Raw genomic sequence first — 22,549 nt, 5'->3', positions numbered from 1 at the left:
AGTTATCGGGACTCAGTTATTGAGTTTGCCCATTCTTGCAGGAATGTAATAAATCTGTCTCTGCTTGACTTGGTGGTCTGCTCGAGTTATTTGGGTAAACTGAGGCAGTTTGCCCCAAACAAAATCTTCCCGTCTTGGGTACCTGTTCAGTTTTTGGTTCCTGCAACTTGTGCCTGCAAGAGGGCAGAGGTCAATACCCTTCTCCCCCCACGTAGAAGCAAAGCTAGCTAGCTAGAAAGTTCTAGGGATTTTAGGGTATGTGGCGAAGCGGGAACCCAGCCGGGGGAAGCAAAAAGAGAGAGAGAAGAGAAGCCGAGCATGTCTTGGGAAGCTGCAGTACCTGAGAAAATTCATTGGTTGTAAAATTCCTTAGATCCTTGTGCCTCCCTTCAGAGTCCAAACCTAACTTTAGAGAAATGTCTACATCTTTAGAGAGTAGAGCACTAAACTTTGGGGGGAGGGGGGAGAACGGGGAGGGGGAGATGGAGGAGGGGGAGGAGGGGGGAAGAAGAGGAAGGGGAGGAGGAGGGGGAGGAGGACGAGGAGTAAGGCCTCCTGTAGGGATGGATGGTGATTTATCCCTCCTCTTTCTCCACCCCACCCTCACTCCCAGGAGCACCTTCCCTCCCTTTGCATTCCGCTCTATAATTGGACGCCTGCTTTTCTTCCTTTTTCTTCTTATCAGATCCAGGTCTCAGAGAGGGAGAGAACAACTGGAAAGAGACTCTAAAACACCTCCTGGAGGCAGGGAGCTCAGGAGTCAAAGGAAGAAGCTAAGAGAAAAGGGGGGAAGGGAAGAAGAGAGAGCAAGTCTTGGGATAGTCCTCCGCAGAGCTCTGTTCTTTTCCCAGACCAAGGGTTCCCCTCTCCAAGTACCCTGCCCTTGCACAGGTCAGTTTCAAGCTTCTTTCCCCTCCCTTTCCCAGCCTCCTCTTTGAAAGTCTGAGAGTCACCTGTCAACTTCTTCACATCTCCCGACCCTTCTCTGCTTGGTACTGAGAGGTGGGGAGTGGCGGTGGCGGCTTATTTTTGGTTTCGAGGGGGCATCCATTGGCTTTTATGAGATTGCATGTGTGGAGGGCTGGGATGGAAGGGCTTGGGGGGATAGCCGCGGAGGGATGCAGCTGAGAGTCCCGTGGGAGAGGCCTCAATACTGGCGCTAGCTCTGCAAGGTCCCTTGCGCGGGCACGCACACGCGAGCACATTAACACACAAGCACACTAGCACCCCTTCTCTGGTCCTTGGGCAGGCAGCGGGAGAGAAGAAACTAGGGGTCTTAGAAGGAACTCGGAGCAGGGCGGTCCCTCCCTGGCTTGCGGCCAGGATAGTGGAATGTACTGATCCTTTTGATCTCTGAAACATCTAGAGACTGCTGCAGAGCCAAGCCTTAAACCTTGCCTGAGGTAGAAGAGGAAGTGGGAGAGGTCTTTCCCTGCCTGTATGCTGGAGCGCTCTCTGCTGTCAGGCATCAGATCCCCTTCTCTCTTTCCTTTCTCTCCCTCTTTCATTCTCCTGCAGTGTCCCCAGATGCCAGGTGTGCCCTCTTCCCCCAATTTCCATGAACACTTTCATCACTGTGCGTGTTTCTAGTGGGGGGAAAGCAGTGTCACGGCGCAAGAACTGGGTCCACAGGTGGAAGAGGGAAAGTGAACAAGACCTGAACGTGGCTGGGAGGACTCTGGGACTCTTAGTAGTTTAGAGGCTCTAGACTCTAGTTTCTCTTGGCCACTAGTTTGATGTGGGTTAATGGTCTTGGCATGCTTGGAACTTGTCTCTTCTGTCCAACTAGAAGGATAAAGGAGTCCTGACTTGAAGAGCTTGCCTGCTTCTCTGACTCTCTTTTGAGCATTGTGTTTAGGATTGGAGGGATTGGAGGGGAGATTAATTGGTTGGAGTTGGACCTACCTATGGTTGGGAGAGCTCCTCTAAGGGTCCTGTGAGTGGTCTAGAATTTCATAAATAAAATATTACTGAGTTCCACTGTGGGGAGGTGACTTAAATTGCTTTTCTTGAATCTTGGGACTTTAAAAAAGTTTCTTCCAAAAGATGACATAAAAGTTAGTCATTGGCCTGGGACATGTTGGTCAACTCAGTCCCAAGGGCCCTCCTCCAAAGACAACTTTTTTTTTTTTTTTTTTTGCGGGGCAACTGGGGTTAAGTGACTTGCTCAGGGTCACACAGCTAGTAAGTGTTTAAGTGTCTGAGGTCAGATTTGAACTCAGGTCCTCCTGACTCCAGGGCCGATGCTTTATCCACTTTGCCACCTAGCTGCCCCCAAAGACAACTTTTTATTTAAAATTTGATGTGTAGCTTAAAATGGAAATTCGGGGGTCTTTCAGATGGGGCCCTCAGAGAAAACAATTCTTTTTGTCACTATGTAAACACATTTCTTTTTTTTTTTGGTCAATACATTTCTTTTAAAAAGAAACAATAGTAATTTCTTTCCAATTCCATTTAAAGATCATTTTGAACATTCATTTTTATAAGATTTTGAGTCCCAAATTTTGGGGTGAATAGTACTTAACTAGCACATTAGCTGGGATTAGGACATTATCTTTACCAGGGATCAGAAATGAGTTGAAGAATCAAAAAATTAGTCACATGGGTCTGAATATAAATTTTGCTTATTCATAGGGGCAGCCTTGGTGGGATCCAGAGGAAAGCAATTGTCTTTCTCTTACAGAATAACAGAATTTTGAAGTCGGAAAGGACTTCTGAGGCTAACCAGTCCAAGCTGTACAGGAAAAAGAATCTATTCCCCCACAAGTAGTCATTCAATTCTTTTTTTCTTGGAGACCTAGAGTAAAGGGGAACTTATTACCGCCTTCTATAGATGCTCTCTTTTTTAAAAATTATATTGATTTTTACTTCTCTTACAATTTCTCTTTCCTTCTATCCTCCTTTTCACAGTACTATTCCATTACAATGATGTGCTACAATTTAGTTATTCCCCATTTTCTGGAAATCTATAGCAGCAGCAACAACAAGGACAATAGCATTTAGGTAGCACTTGAAGGGTTACAAAAAACTTTACATCTTATATATTATCTCATTTTTTCCAATTTGTTTCCAGTGGATAATCTCTCTCTCTCTCTCTCTCTCTCTCTCTCTCTCTCTCTTCCCCCCCCTCTCTCCCCCCCTCTCTCTCCCCCCCCTCTCTCTTTGGTGAGGCAATTGGGGTTAAGTGACTTGCCCAGGGTCACACAGCTAGTAAGTGTTAAGTGTCTGAGATTGGATTTGAACTCAGGTACTCCTGAATCCAGGGCCGGTGCTCTATCCACTGCGCCACCTAGTTGCCCCCAGTGGATAATCTCTTAATGGCTGACTACTCTTTTGGCTTGAGAGATGCCTTGCTTCCTTGGTTCCTCTATTTCTCTGATCCTTCTGATTCCCAATCCCCTTACTTCTTCCACCATTGAAGTTCTTCTAGGGTCTGCCCTTAGTTTTTTTTTTTTTTCTTTCTTTACACATTCCACCATGGCACTCTCATTTGCTCCCAAGGTTTAAACTATGGCTTTTAGCATCCTGGGGTCATAGATCACAGGGCATGGGATAGATATTTAGGACTGGAAGTAATTAGAAACCATTTAGTCCAAACTGATTTTTTTAAAGTTGCAGAAACTGAGGTCCAGGAGGTTTAAGTGATTTGGCCACGTCACTGGGATATAAGCACAAGTGTTCTGATTGCAAAGTCAGTATTCTGTCTTTCTTTTTTTTGTTGTTGATTCCCCCCCTGGGGTGTGAGGGGGGAGATGGTGGGGAGGTTGGGGGTGGGGGAGAGGGTGTGGCAATGAGGGATAAGTGACTTGCCCAAGGTCACACAGCTAGCAAGTGTCAAGTGTTTGAGTCTGAATTTGAACTCAGGTCCTCCTGAATCCAGGGCTGGTGCTTTAAGCACTGCACCACCTGGCTGCCCCATCTTTCTTTCTCTTTCTTTTTCTTTCTTTCTTTCTTTCTTTCTTTCTTTCTTTCTTTCTTTCTTTCTTTCTTTCTTTCTTTCTTTCTTTCTTTCTTTCTTTCTTTCTTTCTTTCTTTCCTCTTTAAACAAACACAGAAGCCAAGATTTTTTTAGTTTTTTACAATTATTGTCAAAAAGAAAATTTCAATTCAAAGAATTTATTTTTTGTCTTTCCCACATCACAACACTAAATGGAAACAAAATAACAAAACAAAAGTCTTCCTAAGGAGTATGGAAAGTCAAGGATAAATTGCCACTGGTACTATCTCCAAAAGTGGTGGTATCTCTCTCTGGTTGCATAGTTAGTCTATCACCACTGTATCATTATTTGGATAACAATGTTCACCATGGGTGCTTTCCTCAGGGTAGCCTCTTGCTGTCCATACAGGTGTAGGGCCCATTTGGAGAGCTGTGACATCGCCTGAAGCTCTGGGCACTGGGATAGATTGCTGGCAGCTCCCCAGTTGTTCTGGCCATATTCAGGGGTAGAATAGTGGTGGGCTATGAGGATACTCCACAGGGTCTGGCTGGGGATGGAGAGAATGGAGCAGATTGACAGGGGGTGCTGGGTGCTGAGAATGGGAAGGCTATGGAGTTGGAGTGATTGATTGATCCCAGGTAGCTGCCCTCTGAATGGGACCTTCTCTCTAAATCTGAGTCCAAAATGCCTCCACCTGGGTTTCCAGGACCCTTTGTATGGATTGAATGTATACAAACAAAGCATTTATGGATTTTCTCATGCCATGTAGCCTGCTGTTCAATTCCCTGACTTCCTGACGCAGCATGACCAGCTCAGAAGAATCCTGGTGGTGGCAGAAAGTAGGACCAAGGCTGCACTGTGGAGGAGGTCTCTTGGTCCTGCCTGAGGGCCCTGGGGAATCCAGAAGAAGCTGCCTCTTGGTCTGGGAGCTCTTTGCTTTCCAGGAATCATGCAGATGGTTGACGTTCTCCATGACTAGGCTGGGCTGAGTGTCCTCTTCTCCTTCATTATGGGGTTCAGCTTCCCCATCTTCACTTGTCTGATATCTGGAGCCACTGGTCCCACAGTCTTCAGTGCTGGATAATGGAGTCTCCTTCTCCACATTGGCCTTGAGCTCCTGCACCTCAATGTCCTGGACATTTTCCTTGGAGGTGCTCTTCGGTATGTCCATGGAAAAGCTAGGACTTTGCTCCACCTCCACTTCATAGGGGCTGCCTTCAAAGGAGCTCTCAGTGCTGTGATTACACATGTTCATCCTGCCAGATTCTGGAAGCTTCTTTCCAGCTTTCCTGCCCTTCTTCACCAACAGAGGAACTTTTCTTTGCCTTGGCCTCATGGCAAACAGGGAGATTTCTACAGGTGGATAGGATGTAATGAACTTTGGTCTTCTTTCCAGGCCCTCAGTTGACCTGTGTCAACTTCTTAGCAGTCCCACAGAATAGGACTGGATGCAGTGAGCCCTGGTGCTTTTTCTTCACTCTGAAATAGCTGTCACCCTCTTGGGAGCTCTGCAAGTCTGAAGGGTTGAGGATCCTTCCATATTTATACTGGGAAGAAGGACCACCCTTTCCTCTGATTGGCAGGGAGTGGGTTCACAACTGCTGGAGCTGTGAACACTGTTTATGAGCAAGGGATTGTTGTAGACAGGTGATTGTGGAAGGACACCTTATTAACTCATCTCAAAACTAAGGAAACTAAGTCACAGGGAGATCACACCTGTCAGAGGTGTGAACTTTTCTTTTGTTTTGTTTTTCATAAGGCATTTGGGGTTAAGTGACTTGCCCAGGGCCACACAGCTAGTAAGTGTTAAGTGTCTGAATCTGGATTTGAACTCAGGTCCTCCTGAATCCAGGGCCAGCGCTCTATCCAATGTGCCACCTAGCTGCCCCTGGTGTGAACTCTTCTTAATTCCAGTGAGTGGCATTACAGGAGAAAGGCACTATTGAATGGAACAGAGGTTGGGTAGGTCACTGATCTTGAAAGGGAGTTGGAATGCTGGCTTCTGGGTCCTACAGAATCTAGGTCTGGATGTACTGACTTCTGATGGGTCTTCTTAGTTTCAAAATGTGGGGCACTCTCTTGGGAACCCAGAATATAAAAAAACCCAAGTCAGAATTCTTTCAGCAGTATCACGCTACCTCTCTCTGTGGAGTGCCTCACTTTCTCTCAGTGTTCTTCTGAAAAGAAGCCTCCTTCTGGGCTCCAAATACACTTCTCTAACTTCCTATAAAACATTTTCTAATGGCCGTCCTATGTCGCAGGACTTTATTAGTGTAATAGTTTTGTCAGACTCCATGCCATGAACCCTTCTAACCTTATCAGATGTCAATGAGTCAATGATACCTTTAAAAGAGTCTTAGGGGCCTGTAAAAGAGGGAGTCTGAGGTCATGCTGTACACTGTTCTGATGAGGCCACATCCGGGAGATGATCCTCAGTTCTTGGCACAAGGTTTTAGAAAGGACATTTACAAGCTGAAGAATGTTAAAAAGAGAACAGCTAGAAAGCAGAAAGGACTAGACATCATGCTGTTCAAGTTGAAGTTCAGTCCCAGAGAAGGAAAGATTTAAGGGTGTGAATATGAAAGCTCAATTCCATCCTTTAAAAGGTTGTTGTATGGAAGGGGGAGGGGGGAGGGGCTTAGGCTTGTTCTGCTTTGGTCCCAAATGGAGAAAGGGGTGCAAAGGATAGAAGCTACACAGAGGCAAACTTCAGCTCTGTGAACTGTTAAAGAATTAGAACTGTCCTGAAGTCAAGGGCTTTCCCCTCTCCCACTCTACTGTAACAGACTGGGTGTCTACTTTTTGAGGGAAGGTGTGGAAGAGATTCTAGGAATAGCTTGGACCAGATCTGGGATCTCTTTCAATTCTGAGGTTTTGTGCTGCCAACTTCCACTTTTGAGGTTCCTGCCTTGGGATAAAATGGGCTCCCAAACATTTAGAAGCATCTAAGTCTAGAGACTGGAGTGGGGTCTTAAATGTTTTCCAAATAGGCTGAAAAGTTGAAGCTAGAGAGAACGGGTGGTAGGTGTCCAGGACTGAGGTAGAGGGAGGCAGGAGTAAGCACCTTAGAGGCCCATCTACTGGTAGTCTGTCTGTATCACCTTGCCATAGTGGCACCATCATTTGCTGTGCTTCCTGTGTGACTTTAGAGGCTTATCCACCAACCATAAGCTTGGAAGAGAACCTTACCAGTTCTTTACCTATACTGAATGGACTGCTGTGAGAATGTTTGTCCAAAGACAAAGTACAGCAACAACAGCTAGAAAGAGAAATTCCATTTTAAATAACTACGGGCAATATTAAATACTTGGGAGTCTCACTGATAAGACAAACCCAGGAACTATATGGCCAGAATGATTAAACACTTTTCACACAAATAAAGTGATATCTAAACAATTGGAAAACTATTAATTGCTCATGAAGAGTCTGAGCCAATATAATAAAAATGACAATCCTACCTAAGTTGATTTTTTATTTACTAATATGACAAACTATCCAAAATATTTTATAAATCTAGACAAAATAATAACAAAATTCATCTGGAAATACAAAAGCTCTATGATATCATGGGAATAAATGAAAAAAAAAAACATCCAGAATCTTGTCTAACATTACAAGATCTCAAACTGTATTAGAAAGTGGTAATTACCAAAACTATCTGGTATTGGCTAAGAAACATAGAGGTGGATCAGTGGAATGGAGAAGATACAAATTGCATTATAGTGAATGACTGTAGTAATCTAGTATATGATAAACTCAAAGATTCAAGCTTTTGGAACAATAACTCATTATTTGACAAAAACTGCTGCAAAAACTGATAAACAGAAACTAGGTATATAATAAATTCTCACTCAAAACAAGTACATGATTTACAAATAAAGGATGATATCATGAGCAAATTAAGGGACCATGGAATCATTTATCTGTCAGATTTATTATGGGCAGAGGAAGAATTTAGGTCCACAGAAGATATCAAGAGCAAAACAAGATGTAAATTAAATCATTTTGACTATATAATATTAAAAAGTATTTCCAGAAATGAAACTAATGTGCCCAAGATCTTGAGGGAAACTGCAAACTGGGGGAAATTTTTGAAACAAGTATCACTGATAAAGGCCTCATTTCTCCATTATAAAGAGAACTGAGTCAAATTTATAAAAATTCTAGTCATTCCCTAATTGATAGGTCAAAGGTTATGAACAGGCACTTTTCAGACAAAGAAATCAAAGCTATCTATAATTGTATGAATAAATGCTCTAGAATATAATTGATCAGAGAAGTAGAAATTAAAACAACTCTTAGGTATCGCCTTACACCTATGAGAGTGACAAATATAACAAAAAAGGCAAATATTGGGTGTTGGAGGGGATGTGGGAAAACTGGGATGCTAATCCACTATAGGTGGAGTTGTGAAAAGATCCAACCATTCTGGAGAGCAATTTAGAACTATGCCCAAAGAGCTATAGAACTGTGCATACCCAATGATCTAGCAATACTACTTCTGAGGTTGATATCAAAAAGATATACCCCCAAAGAGAAAAAGATCTATTCATGCAACAATATGTATAGCTGCTCTTTCTGTGGTGGCTAAGAATTGAAAATCAAAGGGATGCCCATCAATTGGGAAATGGCTAAACAAACTGGTATATGATGATGATGGAATATTATGATGTTCTAAGAAATGACCAGCAGGATGATTTCAGAAAGGCCTGGAAAGACTTGTATTAACTGATGTATATAACTGATGTAAGTGAGCAAAACCAAGAGAACTTTGTTCACAGAGACAGCAATATTGTTTGATGAAGAACTCTGAATGAGTTAACTATTCTCAGCAATAAGATGATCCAAGACACTCCCAAAGGACTATTGCTACTAACCACCTCCAAAGAAATCAGTTGATATTGATTGAACACAGACTGAAGCCTGGTATTATTAGCTTTCATTTTCTTTCTTTTATTCTAGTTTTCTTGTACAAAACGACTAATGTGGTAATGTTTTACATAATTGCACTTGTATAGCCCATATCTGATTGCTTACTGCCTCAGGGAGGAGGGTGGGGAGGGATGGAAGGAGGGATAAAATTTGGAACTCAAAAGTATAAATTAAAATATTTATTATTTAAAAAATAATTGCTTGCTGACTTGAATGATGATTTTAAAGAATATAAAATAAGGGGCAGCTAGGTGGCGCAGTGGATAAAGCACCGGCCCTGGATTCAGGAGTTCCTGAGTTCAAATCCGGCCTCAGACACTTGACACTTACTAGCTGTGTGACCTTGAGCAAGTCACTTAAGCCCCATTACCCTGCCAAAAAACAAAAAAAAAAAAAAGAGGAAAGGTCCTCTTGTAGTAAAGAATATAAAATAATAGCAATTTACATATAATGCAAAATGTGAACAAAAAACCCAAGAGTTATGAAAATGTTAAGGTTACTCTCCATTTCCTGACTTTGAAAAAATGGACGTTCCCCATGGCTATTTAGCACCATGTCTTTATTGCTCCACCATGACTCAAAATGTACTTGAGGGGAGAGGAAGTTAATATCCTTTGCAGTTCTAGAAAATTTTTTAACTTTAAAAGTTCACCAGGGGCTAGTTGCCCCCTAGTTGGTGGCTTAGTAGACAGGGTGTTGGGACTGTAGTTAGGAAGACTGATCTTCCTGAGTTCAAATCCAACCTGAAAAACAACAGTAATTTCACCATGGGGCTAAAGTCTTTTCTGGTTGCCAGCAACCCATAGGATCTAGTTAGACAATGAACATCAGGACAATGGCAGCAGGGGCTGTTCAGCTGGGGGCAGGGTGTTAGAGTTGGGGGCTGAGCTGATCTGAGCTGTGGGCTGCCTCGCTCAACTTTGACTGGAACCAGGCTGGGGCATCTCTCCAGGGAAGAGAATTGAGGGATGGTGGTGGAACACTGCATATGCTAGGGTGCTAGGGAAACCTTGAATGCAAGGGAGGAGGGATATGTAGGAGGAAAGAGCCTGGTAGAAACCCTGAGGTTTTCACAGAGTCTCACCCCCAGTGCCCATAGAGGTGCTGTTTTGCCAACGGCCTGGGACACTTCTTTTGGCCTTACTTTTTCCTATAGATTACTTGGCCTTCACAATTCATTGCCTCTGCCGAGTGAATCTCTCCATCTATTCTGTCCTTTGTGTGAGAGTAATTTAGACTTGGCTAAAATATGTGCAGCCTCACAAAACGGGGACCCTCTTTCCCCAACTACTGAGTGGCATTGACAGATAGTAGACATAGAGTGGATGACAGGGAAAGGTCACTTGTACCAACAGCTACCCGGGGACCCTATTCTCTCTACAGCAAGAGAGTGGTCTATATTTATTACTCTTTGAGGGATGAGGGAAAGACTAACGCCTGTTGTCTTTATATCCCCAGAACCTTGAATATAGGAGGTGTTTAATTAGTGCTAGGATTGGATTGGTGAGGCCAGGAGTCTCATCTCCCTACCCCCACCCCCACCCCCACCCCCTACCCCTAACAAGCGAGAAGGCTGTTTTTCAAATCTCCCAGTCTTGGGTGCCTGTAAATTTCTTGGTTCCTGTGACTTGTGCCTGCAAAAGGGTCTGCTCTCCTCGCACCTCGCCTCTCCCCACATAGAAGCAAACTATCACTTACCTAGCTAGAAAGTCCCAGGCATCTTAGGGTAAGGGGCAAGGCAGGGACATAGCCACGGGAAGAAAAGAGAGAGAGAGAGAGAGAGAGAGAGAGAGAGAGAGAGAGAGAGAGAGAGAGAGAGAGAGAGAGAGAGAGAGAGAGAGAGAGAGAAGCCAAGAAACCAATTATAACTTGGGAAGCTGCAGCACCTGCGAAAATTTGTCAGTTGTAAAATTCCTTAAATACATGTGCCTCCCTTCAGAGTCCAAAGCTAACTTTAGAGAAATGTGTGACGTCTTTAGAGAGTAGAGCCCTAAACTTTTTTCGTGCTTAAAAGTACACCTTTACCTGTCCACATAATTGGGGATGGAGGGGGACTAGCCACCCTGAAAAGTGAGAGTAGTGTCCACTTCTTGAAATCTCACAGTTGAGGGGGGGGGTGGGAAGTGGGAGTGGGAGTGGGAGTGGGAGAAGTGGGAGGGGGAGAGAGAGCGGGAAGGGGAGTGGGAGAACTGGTGCGTCTGTGTAGGGATGGGTGGTGATTTATTCTTCCTCTCTCTCCACCTCACCCCAGTCCCAGGAGCCCCATCCCTCACACTTAGCCTTCTGCTCTATAATTGGCCACCTGCTTTTCTTCTTCTTTCTTCTTATCAGATCCAGGTCTACATTGTAAATCTGATATATTTTTTTTTCCACATTACAAGTTAAAACAATTTTTAGCATTTTAAAGTTTTGAATTCCAAATTCTATCCCTCCTTCCTCTACCCTCCTTGAGAAAGTGAGCCATCAGATGTAGATTATACATATGCTATCATGTAATGTAAAAAATTTCCATATTAGTCATTTTGTATAAGAAAACTTGAATTAAAGAAAAAGAATGAATGAAAGTCTGTATTCAAACTTAAGTCAATTCTTTCTTTGGAGGCAGAGAGTATGCTTCATCATTAGTCATTTGGGGTTGTCTTGGTTCATTGTATTGCTGAGAAAAGCTAAATCATTCACATTTTTTCATTTTACAACCTTGCTGTGACTGTGTCCAAAATTCTTCTGATTCTGCTGACTTCAATTTGCTCAGCTCATGTCAAGTCTTTCCGGGTTTTTCTGAAATCATCCTGCTTATCATTTTTTATAGTGCAATAGTACTTCATCCCAATCATATACCACAGCTTGTTTAGCCATTCCCCAATCTATGGCCACACCTCCCATCTCCTGTTCTTAATTAACTACCATGAAAAGAGCTGAAATGCTACATTTTAGTTAGAGGTGAGTGAAAATAAAGGAATTTTTTTTTCTCCTCCAAGGCCATGGACACCCTGAAAATGATCCACAGATTCCATAAGGGGCTCATGGACCCTAGGTTAAGAACCCTGATCTAATTCTTGCACAAATTCCTCTCAACAATACTGTGAAGTAGGTACTGTTAATATGAATCTATGGATCACCTATATTTGATGAAGGTACCTTATTATCCAAATGAATTTTATGAGACCCTGGATTAATAGGAGCAAAATAATTAGAACTGACTAAAGATAATGACAAACTAAATTGTCCTAATGGAGCTCCTTTGATGGGTCTAAATTGGGTTAAATCAGGAAAAAAATGTGTCTGTATATCTGATATGATGTCATGTGTCTCTCTGTAATGTGGAATTGTCTCTTCTGTGTGTTTAAGTTTCTGTCAAAAATGTAATTTTGTGCTTGGAATTTAGAAAGAATGTTGTTTAATTGTTTGTTAAAAAGTACCCCCATGTTGTGGCTAGGTTAAGGAAGTGGGGGAAGGTCAGAAAGAAACTTGCTACTTTAATATGTAAGGGCCAAATTTAGTATACAAAGTAACAGCAATATTGATGTAGGAGGTAAAAAAAGGATTAATAGAAAAAACTCAAGACACAAGCTTTAATTCAGATATTAGCTCCAAAAGGGAGTTAGACCCCAGTTAATGAATAACTTACAAATCAGGATACTAGGTTCTTTTACCCAAAGAAATCAGTGCCCATAATGTGAACAGAGGAAGAGAAGTCATGATGACCTTAGACTAAATGACAGCCTGTAGAAATTCAGACTAGAAATAAAAGAAAAATGAAGGTGTTTTGAAACTAGCCATTGGAATCAGAAAGAGACATGCACAGAACAGGCCAAATTTGTCCCCAGATTCACCTTATCACGTGTAAACCCCCAAAACACACCTCCATGGAAAAAGGTACCCGCCTTGGGGGTTGGCTTAGGACCCCAGGAACTCCAAATTAGGATAAGCCCTCCCCTGTATCACCCAAGGTGGAGATTATTATAATGAGACTGATAATCAATTTATCCATACTATAAATATAACTGTCTTTTCTTCACTATCTGAGAGATACCTTTCCCCTATTCTGGTTCTCTCCCTTCGATCACTCACAGTATTGCAATAAAACTTGAGAAACTGAGTCACTGAGTCTTGTAATTCTTTTGGGATGACTCATGATCAATTTGACCCCAAATTCCATCCCACATCAATATTGTAAGATGAACAGTTGTGAATGACTTAGATATTCTCAGCAATACAATGATCTAAGACAACTCTGAATGACTTATGATGAAAAATGTGATCCATCTCCAGAGACAGAACTGACAGTGAGAGATTGAAGCATAATTTTCTTTAGTTTATTTTTTTTAGGTTTTTTTTTTTGGTCAGTTTTCTTTCACAACCTGATTAATATGGAAATGTTTTGCTAGATTACACATATCTAACTTATACTGAATCACTTATGTTCTTAAGCAGAGGGGGTGGGGTGGGGGGAGACTTTGCAGTAAAAAGTTTTTAAAATGGATGTTAAAATTGTTTTTACATGTAAGTAGGGAAAAATAAAATTCTAAATAAATGGAAAAATTTAAAAAAATAAATCTGGTTTCCTTAAAAAAAAAAAGGCCAGGCAAGGCTCTCTGGGTCCCCTAGAACCCCATTAGTTTTGCACATATGTAAATGAAAGTGGCCCAAAAGTTTAATAGTTCATTGTATTAAAGATATTGTCAGAAGGTAGATTCTTTAAATTCTTTTTTGGGTTATGAAATTAATTGAGTGTAATAATGGTTTTCTGTGAAGTGGGCATAGTAAGAACCTTTTAGAATATCCTCAGTTCTATTTTAAGGCTTTAAGATCTAGCCAGATGCTCAGTAGAGTAATTTGCTTCTTGTTAAGAGCTAGAAATTAAAATGAAAAGAAAAAAAAAATCAGTCTCTAACCATTAGGCAATACTGTCTTAAGACTGACTTTCAAACTCTGTCGTCAGTTTCCAACTGTAAGGTTGGATAACCATCTATTTAATCATGTCTATCCATCTTTTAGGATAAATCTCTAGAAAGACATGAAATTTAATGTTATATAAGTATTGGATATGGTAAAAATATTGTTTACTGGTTAATGAGCTTATTATATGGAATTTTAACTTTCTTCTTGCACTCTCCAAATTGAAAATGGGCCACACCCTATCACTGTTCAGCCAAATTCATTATCTGCAGGCCACAAAAGGTTTGGGACAGAAAAGTGAGCTGTGAGGAAAGGAAAAAGCAAGCACACTTTAACTTTAACTTTTTATCTGATAAGTTTTTAACGTATGGGTCAGAGGACATAACTCTTTAGAACAAGGAGGAAACGAATTTTTTTTAAATAGCAGAGGAATTAATTGCCACTATGTATCTTTCCCTAAGATATCATATAAATTTATAAATGAAAATTTTTCTTTTCTGAATGTAGAGTACTAGGCCATAGAATTAAATTGTTACTATTAGCTATTATAAATCCACATTTGATTTAATTTAAACCAAAATCTGTCTTAAAAGAAATAACATGGGGGGCAGCTACATGGTGCAGTCCATAGAGCACAGGCCCTGGAGTCAGGAGTACCTGAGTTCAAATCCAGCCTCAGACACTTAACACATACTGGCTGTGTGACCCTGGGCAAGTCACTTAACCCCAATTGCCTCACAAAAAAACAAAAAAATAAAAAAATATATATTTAAAAAAAAAGAAATAACATGGTCGGAATGTGTGCTCTTTTATCAGGATTATTATGGTAAATTAGGATTTAAGATTTAAAAGATTTGGCATTAAGAAACCTACTACCACTGTGACCCCAAGAAAAGTTCTACCTCTCTCAGTTTACTTTGCTGTAATAGAGCTTACCTCCCAGGGTTGTGATTTTCACATGATTGTAAAGTGCTTAGCACAGGGCAAATGTTATATTCATGATTCTCTCTGTAAAGTATAAAACAAAAGCACATGTAATTAAATTAAGAACACCTGATGATTGGTAATTAATTGGGGTTGTTTCAAGCTTTTATATATATATATATATATATATATATATATATATATTCCTAATGTTTTACGGTATTATGTGTTTCTAGAATTTTCTTGTAGTATATAATTTGGTAAACAATTATATCAGTTATGGTGAAAAAGTAATTTCTGCCAGGGTAGACAAAGTGGAAGGTTGTTGTTGCAATATTGAATGAATTGGTTATTAAACTAATGCTATAGTATCTCAATTACTAGTAAGCTGTAAGAAAGATCTTGCTGTTTTGACCTGAATTTATTGGTATTAAGCAATAGTTAAATCAGTGTCTAATTTGATATGTATAAGATATACTAGTGAACATTGGTAACTTATGAACTTCTATCACCTTAATAGGAAATAGGAGTTTACCTATGATTGTTATTTGTAAGTAGAACATGTGTAGAAACACATGTAGAGTAGTTGAGTCATCTCAAAGATTTCAAGGAATTCTGAGGGCAGTACCCTCTGTGGTTGAGTGGGACATTTTCTAGTTTGTTCCCAGTATGCAATTTGGGATTGTTTATACTCATTTCAAGCAATGCTTATTTTATAAATTGAACAACTCAAGGCAGATTCATTTGTGTAGTGTTAACTCAGGGATGAAAAGCATCAATTTAACTTAAGTACAAGTATAGTTAATGCTTGCTATCTAGGATATGTGATACTTGACAAGTGAGTTCACTTGAAGTACTGATTATTGGAACTTGCTATTTAAGACATTATGGGACTATTAACTGTTATTATTTTGAATCTGACTAGTGATGATCATCAAGGAATGTTGAGTCATGTGACCCATTATGCCAGCAATCCTATGGGATTTTTATATGTATGCACTGAAGGTGGAGTTCTCTTGAAGAAGGCTGGGAAACCAACTTTTTGGCCAAAGCTGAGGAGGTAGGCATCTCCTGACTCTATTTCCCCAATATTATACATGGAATGTAAACTCTCTGACCTGGCTGATTTTAAGCCTGGCACACTGAATCAACTATCTATATAACTTCTGACTGGAGTGGACATCGAGTTTGGGAAGAATTATTCCCTCAGAGCTTTGTTCCTCTTCTTTCATGGCAAATTCCGATAATCATGTCATGAACACAATATGGGGTCTTCATCCCCAGGTTAATACTATAATATCTGGGTGAGATGCAGGTATAAGACTCAAGCTTTTTGACCTAGATATTCGAGTGCCTTTTAGAATCCAAACAACTAAAGTGCATAGGCATCTAGCTTTGCCATCTGTCTGTTATTGGTTAAACATTTTAAAACTGAATCAGAAATATCTCAAGCTTGTTTTGAAGAAAAGAATTTTACTGCAACCAGTTTTCTTAGATTCTTAAAGAATATTTTGTTACAACTATGGAGAGATCAACTTTAAGTTTATTATGTAATGTGGAAGTAACACCTGTCTGTGAAGCATGTCCTATAATACAAACATGGTCTATTATGGACAACTTATTTGACATACACTATTCTGAAATCAATTGTTATCCTAAGTCTTTACTACAATTGAAGTTATTCATTTTAATTTAAGGGTGAATGTGAAATTCTCTTAGGGAGGGATGTGTGGTTATCTGTCAATCTTTTTATAAGGGTTTAAGTGAACTCTCTTATAGTTACTATCTATGTGGGATTCTGGAATGCAATCAATTTTCTTGATTCCTAGTGATCAGCAGGAGGAACATTAATTGAACTATACAAAAAGACTTGTCCATAGTGACTCTTTTAAGACTGCTCCTGAGAACTGAGTTGTGGCTACATATCTCACACTTTGAAAAGGGCTGCTGAACTGGTTTGGAGTACCCTAGCCCAGTGAAAATCTTTGGTTCTGGTGATCCAAGACCTAAGTAGGGAACAGCTGCTGCAAACCACAACCCCAGGACCCTGAGGATGAGAAGTAGATGGCATCCAGAGGAGACTGCACCCCAAGATTCTGGATGAGGAATGAGGATACCCAGCACCCCAAAGACACTGTGCCTTTCTCTGTGTACTATCCATCTTATCAGGTCACCCTATGGTTTTGAATTCTACTACAGGTGGGATTAATTTTGGTATTGGGGGTCTTTCTTTGTGGCCAGTTCTGCCCCCACATTTGACAATGATCAGTCCCTGTCATGTGACCCCACACCCTCCCAGTTCTCTAGTTGAATATATCTCCCTGCTTGGCTCTGTATACCTACTCAGACAGAAGCCTGGCCATCCCAGGATCAGTACCCCTATGACAGAGATCCCTCATGTGTAATTACAGTGAACCTCTATGCCTTTCCCAGATTTCACAGGACTTACAGGCTGTCCTATCATTCTGTTATCTCTCTGACTCCTCACCTTGATTAAATTGTGTTCCTGTAAAAATTAGGTTCCAAACAGAAGCTCCTTGGCTTACTTTTGGGGTTCAGTGAGACTGATCCCCTTGACCAACAGGTGGGAATGTTAATATAAATGTATAGCTCACCGGGATTTGATGGAGGTACCTTATTATCCAAATGGATTTTATGAGACCCTGGATTAATAGGAGCAAAATGCCCTTTGCTCCAAAACTTCATAGTGAAACCAGACAGTCCCTATTTACTTTCCCCAAGAGAATAAACACATTTAAATGTCCCTTTGAAATTCCCATTCACTATCTTCTTTCCCCAGGAAGTGAATAGATCTTATCATTCTCTTGATTAACTATGTAGACCTCCTTGTCTTTGATAACACTACTCCTGTCTCCAAATGCAATGCTAACCATAGCATCTTCTTTAAGTTGAGCTGTCAAACTGATTTATATTGTTTAACTGATTTACATTTGTAATATTTGCTTTGGGTGGATCTGTATCATGCCAATGAAGTTATTCTGTAAAGTGTGAGCAAAGGAACCTTAAAAACCCTTAGAAAGAAGGGGAGTTGAGCCTCCCTCTTAGGAGGGGAGTCTCCACATGGTCATGTGTTGTATTTCTTCTTGGGACAAAAATATTAAATTGATATTATGTTTTTCTGTCTTTTTCTTATCAGATTTATCTTGTAGGAGATATTAAGTTCTCTGATATGGTTCTTAGCCATGTTCTCTGACCTGGTTATTATATTTGTAGGAGGACAGTTATGGAAACAAAATGTAGGGGATATTATGAGATATTATAATTTCTCTGATCTGTTTATTGATTCTGTTTGTAGGAGACAGGTAGTTTAAACTATATATTTGAATATTCAACAGAAAGTACTGGTGATCTTGATTTTATAGAAAAATACCAAGTATTAGTGAATTAAAGTGACAGCCTTAGCTAATCCAACTAGTAAGTGGCAAAGTTAGAACTAATACCAAGGTTATCTTAATTCACAAATTCAAATCCAAGTGGTGTCCTTTTCACTGTCATGACCTATGTCCAGGAATATTATAGCAGTTAGAAGGATCATGATTACTATGTGATATCACATATTGAGAAATAGATATAAAAAGTTTTAAAGAGTTAGGTCAACCACAAGCTGAGTGGGTGAATAGTATTCAACTGGCACATTAGCTGGGATTAGGACTATGATAAGTAAAATCTAATGGGTGGTCACCTTTTTTCTACTCCCAGTATAGGGGAAAGCTGGCTAGGGTTTACTTATAAGTTAGAAGCGTCTGCACCAGTTTTTGGCATTATACATTTATTAAAGAGTAAAGAGAGAACATATGGAGTTCAGAAAGTTTAAGAAAGAAACTTATCTACCCTATGGTTCAGACTGGCCTCCTTCTTCTCCTTCTCTTCCCTGTCACCAAGACAAGATTCTGGAATGAAAGAGACAGAGCCAGGGAGCCAGCCTCACTTCCTACTTCCTGTCTCCCTCCCCCAGAAGCGGTTGTCCTTCAAGCTGATTGGTTAGATTGGTTCACTGGACTTCAGGGTGGTCTCATTGTTGAGTTCAAAGTCCTTAGCTTCTGATAACAATACCTGATTTAGGACTGGCCAGGTGTGGTTTGTTGGGCCCAAATTTAATATATGGAGCGTTAATTGGGTGAATTGCTGAAATATTGGGGTCCCAGAAATAATGAGGAACCTCTAGGTACAAAGCTCCGTCCCCTCCAAACTGCCCTTTTAGATATTTCTCCCAGGCCAATAAGAAAGGAGTCATACAACTTCTTTTCCACAAAAGGATCACATTTTATTACTTGTGAATTAATTAAATAACAAAGGTGAAATTAATTAAAATCAAAGATAAGGAAATAGGGAAAAAGAAATACAGATAAATTCTCCTAACTCTAACCTAAGTCTATATAATTTCCAGATCATTTAAAATTGAGCTAATTCAAAGGAATGAGAGGCTTTTGTGTTCATTCACCACAGCTGGGACATCTGCTAGTTTCTCGTACCCCTGGGAAAATTGAGGAGAGAGAGAGCCGGAGCAAGAGAGTTCCTGAAATGACTCCAGCCTCGCCTCAGTGAGCGTCCAGTCTCCCTCTCCCAAAAGGGAAGGTCTTTCAAAAAGTTGCCTAAGGAGAGGTTTGCTCTTCTGACCTCAGTAGCATACATAACTTCAGGGCGGGCCAGGTGTGGCCCCTCTCAAATGAGTCAGCTAAACTCCAATAATTTTTACCACAGGTTTCAACTTAATTAACTCTAAGTAGGTTCTCAGCCAGTCTCTAGGTCAGTCTCACTTAATTCAATCAATTCTAAATCAATCTCCAGGTGGGGCCTTTGGGCATCTGCCAAATCTCATTATTTCCTCACAGGACATTATTTTTGGGAATGGGACCCAGTAGGGATTCCTGTGGGGAAGCAGGGGTCAGAAATGGGTTGAAGAATCAAAAAATTGGTCACATGGGTCTGAATATAAATTTTGCCTATTCATAGAGGCAGCCTTGGTGGGGACCACAGGAAAGCAATTGTCTTTCTCTTACAGAATAACAGAATTTCAAAATTGGAAGGGACTTCTGAGGCTAATCAATCCAATCTGCAGTGGAAAAGAGAATCCTTTCCTCAACAAATGGTCATTCAGTTTTTTTCTTGGAGACCTAGAATAAAGTGAAACTCATCTCCCTCTACAGGTGCTCTTTTTTAAAATTTATGTTGATTTTTACATCTCTTACAATTTTTCTTTCCTTCTACCCTCCTTTTCACAGTACTATTCCATTACATTGATATACTAAAACTTAGTCATTCCTCATTTTCTAGAAATCTATAGCAGCAGCAACAACAACAAGAAGGACAATAGCATTTAGGTAGCACTTGAAGAGTTACAAAGAACTTTACATCTGATATATTATCTCATTTTTTCCAATTTGTTTGCAGTGGATAATCTCTTAATGGCTGACTCCTCTTTTGGCTTGAGAGATGCCATGCTTCCTTGGTTCCTCTATTTCTCTGATCCTTCTGATTCCCAATCCCCTTTCTTCTTCCACCATTGAAGTTCTTCTCGGGTCTGCCCTTAGTTCTTTTTTTCTTTTCCACCATGGCAATCTCATTTCCTCCCAAGGTTTAAACTATGTTTTTTTAAGCACCCTAGGGTCATAGTATTCCAGCGCATGGGATAGATTTATAACTGGAAGTAAATAAATAGAAACCATTTAGTCCCAACCCATCTTTTTACAGTTACAGAAACTGAGGTCCAGGAGGGTTAAGTGATTTGGCCAAATCATACATCAAAGAAGTAGCACACTGGGATATAAGCACAAGTGTTCTGATTGCAGTCAGTATTCTTTCTTTTTATTTAAAAAAAAACAGACACAGAAGCCAAGATATCAGTTTTTTACAATTATTGCCAAAATTAAAATTTCAATTCAAAGAATTTATTTTCTGTCTTTCCCACACACCAACCCCAAATGGAAATAAAACAACAAAACAAACGTCTTCCTAATCAGTATGGAAAGTCAAGGATGAATTGCTACTAGAACTATTTCCAAAAGTGAGTGTGTGTCCCTCTGGTTGCATAGTTAGTCTATCATGACTGTATCATTATTTGGATAACAATATTCACCATGGGTGTTTTCCTCAGGGTAGCCTCTTGATGTCCACACAGGTGTAGGAGGCAGTTGGGGAGCTGGTGCATAGTCTGAAGCTGTGGGCACTGCTGTAGATTGCTGGTGGCGCCCCAGTTGTTCCAGCCTTTCTACAGGGTGGAACAGTGGTGAGCTATGAGGATACTCCACAGGGTCTGGCTGGGGATGTAAAGAGTAGAGCAGACTGCCAGGGGCTGCTGGGAATGGGAATGGTACGGAGTTGGAGTGACTGCTTGACCCCAGGGGGGCTGCCCTCTGAATGTGACCTTCCCTCTAACGCTGAGTCCTAAATGCCTCCGCATGGATTTCCAGAACCTGTTGCATGGATTGAGCGTATACAAACAAAGCATTCATGGCTCTGGTCATAACATCTATCCTGGTATTCAATTTTCTGAGGTCCTGACACAGCATGGACAGCTCAGAAGAATCCTGGTGGTGGCAGAAAGTAGGACCAAGGCTGCCCTGTGGACAAGGTCTTTTGGTCCAGCCTGAGGGCCCTGGGAAGTCCAGAGGAAGCTGCCTCTTGGGCTGGGAGCTCTTTGCTTTCCAGGAAGCATGCAGATGGTTAAAGTTCTCCATGACTAGGCTGGGCTGAGGGTCCTCTTTTCCTTCATTATGGGGTTCAGCTTCCCCATCTTCACTTGCTTGATATCTGGAGCTATTGGTCTTACAGTCTTCAGTCCTGGGTAATGGCCTTTTGCTCTCCACATTGCCCTTGAACTCCTGCACCTCAATGTCCTGGACATGTTCCTTGGAGGTGATTGGTGTGTCCATGAAAAAGCTAGGACTTAGCTCCACCTCCACTTCATAGGGGCTGTCTTCAGAGGAGCTCTGAGTGCTGTGATTACACATGTTCATCCTGCTAGATTCTGTAAGCTTCCTTCCAGCTTTCCTGCCCTTCACCCACCGAGGAACTTGTCTTTGCTTTGGTCTCATGGCAGATAGTGAGATTTCTACAGAATGTAATGAACTTTGGTCCTCTTTCCAGGCCCTCAGTTGACCTGTGCCAACTTCTTGGCAGCCCCCACAGAATAGGACTGGATGCAGTGAGCCCTGGTGCTTTTTCCTCACTCTGAAATGGGTGTCACCCTCTTGGTAGCTCTGCAAGTGTGAAGGGTTGAGGATCCTTCCAGTATTTATACTGGGAAGAAGGACCACCCTTTCCTCTGATCGGCAGGGAGTGGGTTCACAACTGCTGGAGGTGTCAACATTGTTTATATGCAATAGGTTTGGTGTACACTTGGTATTGTTGAAGAACACCTTATTAAGTCATCTTAAAAGTAGGGAAACTAAGCCATAGGGAGATCACACCTAACTCCTCTTGTTTCCACTATTGAAGGACACAGAAGTCAGCTAGGTCACTGATCTTGAAAGAGAACTTGGAATGCTGGCTTCTGGGTCCTCCAGAATCCAAGTCTGAATGTACATATTCTCTTTCCTTCTACCCTCCTTTATAGACTGCTATTCCATTACATTGATGTACCCCAAGTTAGGTATTCCCCATTTTCTGGACATCAATAATAATCATAACCATAATCAAAATGTCATAACCATATTCCCATTTTCATTGAACTATAAGGGTTGCAAAGAACTTTAAAAACTGCTATATTATCTCATTTTTTATACTTTCTTTCCAGTGGATAATCTCAATGGCTGACTACTCCTTTGGCCTGAGAGATGCCATACTCACTTGAGTCTTCTCTTTCTAACTTTGGCTCCTTCTAATTCCCAATCCCC

At 40.9% G+C, this 22,549-nt stretch overlaps 1 long non-coding RNA gene across 1 annotated transcript; it reads left to right on the top strand.

Moving 5' to 3' along the window:
* The first annotated feature begins 611 nt into the window (after positions 1 to 611).
* Positions 612 to 17,354, top strand: LOC122736828. The gene is made up of 3 exons (XR_006354217.1): positions 612 to 891; positions 15,619 to 15,753; positions 16,523 to 17,354. It is a non-coding gene; the product is annotated as an uncharacterized LOC122736828 (long non-coding RNA).
* The last annotated feature ends 5,195 nt before the right edge of the window (positions 17,355 to 22,549 follow it).

The sequence above is a fragment of the Dromiciops gliroides genome, chromosome 1 (assembly GCF_019393635.1).
Source record: "Dromiciops gliroides isolate mDroGli1 chromosome 1, mDroGli1.pri, whole genome shotgun sequence".
In the NCBI taxonomy this organism is placed as follows: domain Eukaryota; kingdom Metazoa; phylum Chordata; class Mammalia; order Microbiotheria; family Microbiotheriidae; genus Dromiciops; species Dromiciops gliroides.
The sequence above is the reverse complement of the archived record's forward strand: the minus strand, read 5'-3'. Positions and strand labels throughout refer to the sequence as shown.